Source organism: Trachymyrmex septentrionalis, unplaced genomic scaffold (genome assembly GCF_001594115.1).
Source record: "Trachymyrmex septentrionalis isolate Tsep2-gDNA-1 unplaced genomic scaffold, Tsep1.0 scaffold208, whole genome shotgun sequence".
Taxonomy (NCBI): domain Eukaryota; kingdom Metazoa; phylum Arthropoda; class Insecta; order Hymenoptera; family Formicidae; genus Trachymyrmex; species Trachymyrmex septentrionalis.
The window spans coordinates 42155-48796 of NW_017305266.1; the positions used below are offsets into that span (position 1 = coordinate 42155).

At 39.3% G+C, this 6642-nt stretch overlaps 1 protein-coding gene across 1 annotated transcript in view; it reads right to left on the bottom strand.

Moving 5' to 3' along the window:
- The window catches only part of LOC108747965 (protein kinase C-binding protein 1), a 19275-nt gene extending 12850 nt beyond the window's left edge, over positions 1–6425 (bottom strand). The window contains exon 1 of the mRNA XM_018485886.1: positions 6364–6425. The gene's annotated coding sequence lies outside the window, so the exon portion shown is untranslated. The remainder of the gene's footprint in view (positions 1–6363) is intronic.
- Between the last annotated feature and the right edge of the window lie 217 nt (positions 6426–6642).

Here is a 6642-nt window from a genome sequence, read left to right on the forward strand (position 1 = left end):
GAATGTATACTGTAAACCTATTATTAAAGGCCGTAATTGCGAGGGTAGGATTTTGAAATTTTTCATTGGATCAAACGGAGAGAAGGAAATCTCGCTCGTTCGGGGGTACGGACGAGTTTTAACCGTTATTCGGGAAGGATGGCGGGAGGGCGGTGAACGAGAGAAGGGAGGGAGGGGGGAGGGGTTAAGGGCAGGATTGTTGCCGCTGCCGTGGTAAAAGAGGGAGAAGACTGGAGGGGAAAGCGCGGCAGGTGTTCACACACAAAGAAACTGAAAGCGAATCCCACGGCCATTGGCTCCGCCACTCAGGAATGCATCGAGTTTCGTCAGCGTTCGCGTTTCGCGATCGAATATACATACACGTGGACGCATCTTAATATAATCGCGGGACAAGAATAGAAGAGCGTCTGTAACGACGCGTTAAGTTGCAAAGACTTTGGGATAGACAAAGGGCAGGTCGGTGTCGCGAGAGGCGATTAGAGAACTGCACGGAAGCTTTAAAGTTCCTAAGTTAAAACGAATGAATACAACCGACGTCGCGATTTTAATCTAACAATAAGTAATCTAAAACGTTGAAAGTCTAAACGTCGTTTGCCGCTCGTCTAATGCTCCTTCAAGGCCCCACAGGATCGCACCTCTAAGCTTTCTATTCTAACAGAATTCGCGCGGGCTTCGAGCGGCAGACGAGAGAGGGATCGGAACCAGTATAATTTCCATCGAGTTTGCGTTTCCGACGCTTTACCCTCGCGATTTCCGTTCACCACGAGCGGATGGGGGAAGATCGTTTTGGGGCGCGTGAGTTCTATCGCGTGAGAGATCCGGGACTCGACAAAAGGTCTCTTCGCGCTTTAGAGACGCGCGCGGTACGTACTCGTCGGAGTATACCGAGGACTAAGACGTCTTCCGACTTGCGACGCGTCCACGACGCCATTAGGCGATCGTGCCTTGGCGGCGAACCGCGCGCGAACAGATTATTATACCGGTTTCGAATCTACGCGACGGAGGAGGAGGATCCGTGAGAAATCGCGACCTCGCGCCTGCGACCGTTACCTCGTGATACCACTGCGAAGCCTTTCTCTATTTCTTTCTCCCTCTTTATCCTTCCAATCTGCTCCCTCGTTTACCTCGCGATATCACTTTTCCCAGAAGCCTCGGGAGAAGAGAAGAACAGGTGTGTTGGTCCACGCGCGGGCTCGCGCTCTCTCCTCCTCGCCTCAGCACAAGTCCAGTATCCTTGGATGAGTGTGGATCTAGTCACGCATATAATCGTGAAACGTGGACTGAATTCAAACCCATCCAGGGCCGCTGGACGGGCGTATCGGACGATCCCACGTTGCCCAAGTTTTCCTCTTCGTACGGAAGATGCTCTCTCTCTCTCTCTCTCTCTCTCTCTCTCTCTCTCTCTCTCTCTCTCTCTTCTCGGGGACCGGAATCTTCTCGCGGAAATTTCCTCGTCCTCGGTTGAAAGAGACACGAAACGTCGTCGACGGAGCCGGAAAGCAGAGTGATGCGTCCGACGGGAATGGCATTAGTGGCCTCACTCGTAGTAGGGGCATTCTCGGAGAAGGGGCCCCGTAGTCCGTCCGTACCGCCGTTCTTTCTCTCTTCTTCCCGCACCCCCGTTTGCTTCATCGGTCTCTCTTCGTTCCGTGCTCCCGATTATCTCTCCTTTCCTTTCTATCTCTTACTCTCGCAGGCAGGCAGTTACCGTCCGTGAGGCCCTTAAGGAGGGGCGAGAGAAGGGACGCTTTTTCCCAAGGCGTCCGGGAGAATCACAACAAAGAAAGATGCGATTTTCGAAGGGAAGGGCGGAGAACGAAGCGAAGAGACAGCAGCCTGAGAGCGGTAGTAAAATACTTCTCTCTTTCTCTCTCTTGCTATTAGAGAGGAGATACATATATTATATATATATATATATACCGGAAGGCGATGCCGTGTTCTTGAGTAAATTGATGAGCGTTCGCTCACTACGCTTCCGCGAATCAGCGAGATGAATACTGGATTCTTCTTTTATCAGGTCGCAGAAAAAAAGTGGCGTCCCTATGTAGATGTCATATATTCCGGCCGCTGTAATAAAGCATCGAATTTCTATCTACGGTCGTATTTCGAGCTTCGATTTTGAAAAATTGAGCACCACTGCTTGAAAATCAAGAAGCTTTAACGGCGGTTAAGAATGTTCTCTTTTTATCTGATATAAATGAATAATTTTAATTTAAAGAATTTTCATTATACGTTGGTCTTTTACGCACTTGGAAATTATTAGACATATCACGTTTGTTATTTTGATTTAATTTGTAACAAAAAATCTGCAATGTTTAACATTGAAGGAATAGCAAATTTTTTTTTTAAGTTGATATAAACGAACGTTATAATTGAGAAAAAAAAATACAAGATCACACACGTTTCTTTGAGAAAGAATTTGTTATTTTCTATCTTTTCCTACAATTAAAAAATAAAAGAGAAAAGACGTACGTAAATCACTTTATACATTTGAAACTTAGTTTTAAAAAGATGGACTTGATTTGTTTTGGTGTGAAGAGAATTTGTTTTGAGAAAAGTCCAGAATTGTGGAGTTTCCAGAATTCTCCAGAAAAGACAATGCAATTCGAAAATGGTCCGACGACGTCTTTTGTTCGCTTTAAGATCCTTTGTGGCAATTCTTTTACGATGTACACGTTATTGTACTTTGGATATTCACGATATCACGCATTGTCAGTGAACTCTCAGGTACAGAGCGCCGATTGTGTTGCGCAACAGCGAGCGTGTGCGTGACCTTGAACTTCATCTTCCCTTTATCTTTCTCCCACAGTATCTTCAGAGAAAAGCTAGCCGTACCGTAGAGGTGGTTCATTTTCAAGCGGCGTCATTTGGTCAAATCGCATAAAAATAACAGAGTTTCGCCCTTCCTTCAGATTGAAATTCAGATGATAATACTCCGTTTTAATTTCTTTCTTTCTTTTCAGTTGAATTTTTAATTTTGAAAACACGAAATAACGTTCCTTCCTTCCAAACTCTTGTTTTCTCCACTTCGTTTATTTCCTGTTAACACGAATGTATATCCGAGGGACACGTATATTTTGTTCTTTTTTTTTTTTTTTTTTTTAAGATGCACTCTGATGCTCTTTTGATCTCGAACGTGTTATTTTCTTACCGCAAATCTCTCCGCGGTAAACATCGCACGAGAATGTTAGGCGTCTAAAATCCGGTTGTAAAACTTGTGAACCGCTCGAGATATTGGAGGGCTGATAGACACTGATAGACACCGAGAAAATTCGTGATAAAGAAAAAAGAAAACATTTAAATAATCATAATGAAGAATGTATTTAGAAACGGCGTTACATAACGATTTTCAAAATAACTCATATATATATATATATAGTCAATTTTCTCGAACGAACAAATATTCTATTTGCTTTATATTCAAGAATTCTCGCAAGAATCGTAATCGACGATAAAAACGTTATATATAATCGTTATACATAATCGTCAATTCAAAATTATTTAAATTAATTGTTTATTAATTTCTCGAATTAAATACGAAAATAGATATTTCTTAATATATATGCATTTCAAATATAAATCTTCTGCTTGTAGAAAACAATCTGATATTTGGGAGATGCAAATGCGAAGTCGTAATTTATGAAGTCTCTATTTTGACAGGAAAAATCGGAGCACCACTGTTGAGAGCTACGAACGCTCTAAGAACGGTTGAGAATAGAAAGAAAGAAGAGCAAGCAAAAGAGAAGGAGAGAAAGAATGCTAAGTCGTGGAAAGCGAAGGGGAAGGAGCGAGGTGAAACTCGCAATTGTCGTTTCCATAGTGATATATCTCGAAAGTCCGACCAGGAGCATCCATAAGGGTGCAACAATCAACTCTGTCAATTTTGAGTATCTTGTGTCTTTGTTCAACATTTGGTGTTCAACAAGGATAAAATGATACTCAGGTTGAAAATGATAGCTCTGTTACTTTTAGCTAAAGTTCTTGCGCAGTTCATCTTTTTTCCTTTTCTCTCCAGAGAAGAAGTTAGAGGGAAAAAGAGAAAAGATGAACCGTGCAAGTTTAATTAAAAAGAACAAGTCTAGAATTAAATTTTGGAACATATCCCAGGAATTATCCCAGAGACATTCTTCCTATGCCCATGATTGTAAGAATACGAGGTGTATGTACCATTGCGCATAATAATGGCGATAGCAATACATGGAAACAACCAATCAAATTTTGGCCTTAAATTCACTCTTCTACTACGTATTCTCGGAAATGGTATACCTTGGGCGTTATTCATAGTCAGATCTTATATTCAAGACTGTCTAAGAAATCACGAACCAATCAGAGGGCTGTATTAGCGTCTTAAGACATTACTTCAGATAATCTTAAAATAAGAACGGACTATGGGCGGTATTCATTGTCTATTCTTATTTCAAGATTGTCTTAAGTAAAGTCTTAAGACACTAATACAGCTCTCTGATTGGTTTGTGACTTCTTAAGACTGTACTTAAGGCCGGAATCAGACTACGCGTTGAAAAATAAGATTGAAGATTAAAAGATTGATATTTGACCAATCAGAACAAAAGGAGCTAAAATTTCTTTATCCTCATTGGTTTTCAAATTTCAATCTTTAATCTTTAATCTCAATCTTCAATGCATAGATGATTCCAACTTAAGACGGTCTTGAATATAAGATTTGACTATGAATACCGCCCTATGAGTATCGCTCCTTGTCTTTTTATATCATGATTATGCCTAGTTCAGATTGGACGCAGCAAGCGTCAAACAGCGGAGCAACAGCCAATCAATGAAACGATATTTACAGTGGCGTAAAAAATATCACCTTGCTGGTTACTGTTCCACTGCTTGCTGCGTCCAGTCCAAACTAGGCATAAGACGTAAACAGTAAGTAAATTGGCCAATCACAGTAAAGACCGTAGGCCAGTAGCGAATGGCTGCGTTCAGCGGACTCAACAGTTGAGTGTGCACTCGCTGTTTATTGGTGTATTCTTTCAGATCATTCAATTAGCATTTTAGATTTGGAAGAATATATCAATAGCAGCCAATGATTTCTTTACTGCTTAAGCGGAGAGCACAGACTCTTGCATAACGCATAACATAAGATGCGTTCAGTAATGTAAATCTGAGTTGCGAGCTAGCATCTTCGAGAAATCTGGATGCCAAGAAATAATTCCGAACGATACAGAGCTATAAACTGTCCTTTAAGATTTTAGATTATAAAATAAAATTATTTATTTTTAGGAAATAAATACAAATATCCTATTAATTGAAAATATCTTTTGTTTTACTAAAAACTGATAATAATTTTATATACTAAACATAGATCGCTACACATGAATGTAGCAGACTCATACGCAAGGTGTGTTTTCTTAAAAGAAAATACTACATTGCAAATAAGTTTCAGCAATTTGAAATGTATAAGTTATATCATTTGATTTATATTCATTAAAGTCTTTAATATATTAATACAGTGATTTGATTTTATTTCATTCTGTATGTGCAACATAAGCTTTGATCTAAAAATTAACTAACAAATTCTTTGTTTTCAAATACGTAATTTAAAATTCATAAAGAGGAAAAGAATTAAAAACTTACTTTCCTCATTAAATATTGTACATAATGTACTCCATCAATTTCTATTTGTTTGTGCGTTTATAAATTCAGATATTATAACAGTTCAAATGTACTATTTGTAAAATAGAAGAGATAAATGTACGTAACGTGTTAACAAATCAGTTGGATACATTATCATAAATATACAGATTATTTAATTTAGGCGCGAAAGTCTGCATTAGCTCTGCGAGCTCGGTCTTTGAATCCGAAGTGGATCAAACAGCTCGATTGGCTCTAGAAATGTTAATATCGAACGCAGATGAGATGACATGTAGAAAGATGTAAGTTGCCGAACGATTTTCGAGGTAAAAGAGCAAACGGACGTCTCCGATTTGCAATGCCAAAAAAAACTACATAAGCCATAAGAAATTCAACCAATCAGAGTTCTTTATTTTATGGAAAGAAAGGAAACGAAGGACTTTTATTGATTTAGTTTCTTATGCATTACGTGTTATGCGTTATGCAAGAGTTTGTGTTCCCGCTTTATGGCATATCCACACATACTTATATAGCCACATAAACGTATGCATAAAGAGAATTATCCAATCGCATTTCTCTTATAAAATCGCATGTAAAGTAATTGAATACTTTTCTTTATGCTATATGCTTACTACGACTACGGTCCACTTGACGCTACAAATGCTTTGAAGCATTTTTTGATTGGTTAATTAGTAAAATTCTTTCCTCCGATTGATTAATCAAAAGCTTCAAAGCATTTGTAGCGCCAAATGGACCGCACCCTACCTTATACATGTGCCATAAATACGAAAAATCGATGTAAAACTAATCCGGTTTGACCGCAATACTGTCAAGAAATAATGCACCGTTGAATTAAAAAATGTGGAACACAATGTGGAACGTATTGTGGCATTATCTGCTGAAACTGCTTGGAACTTTATAACCAAATCAGGATTATCGACTAAAGGTCGGTATTCACTAACCGTGAATTTTGCTTATAGTTTGCGGAAATTCGATATAGATGGCGTTGACAGTGACTTTTAAATATTGGGTTGGGAAAAAAGT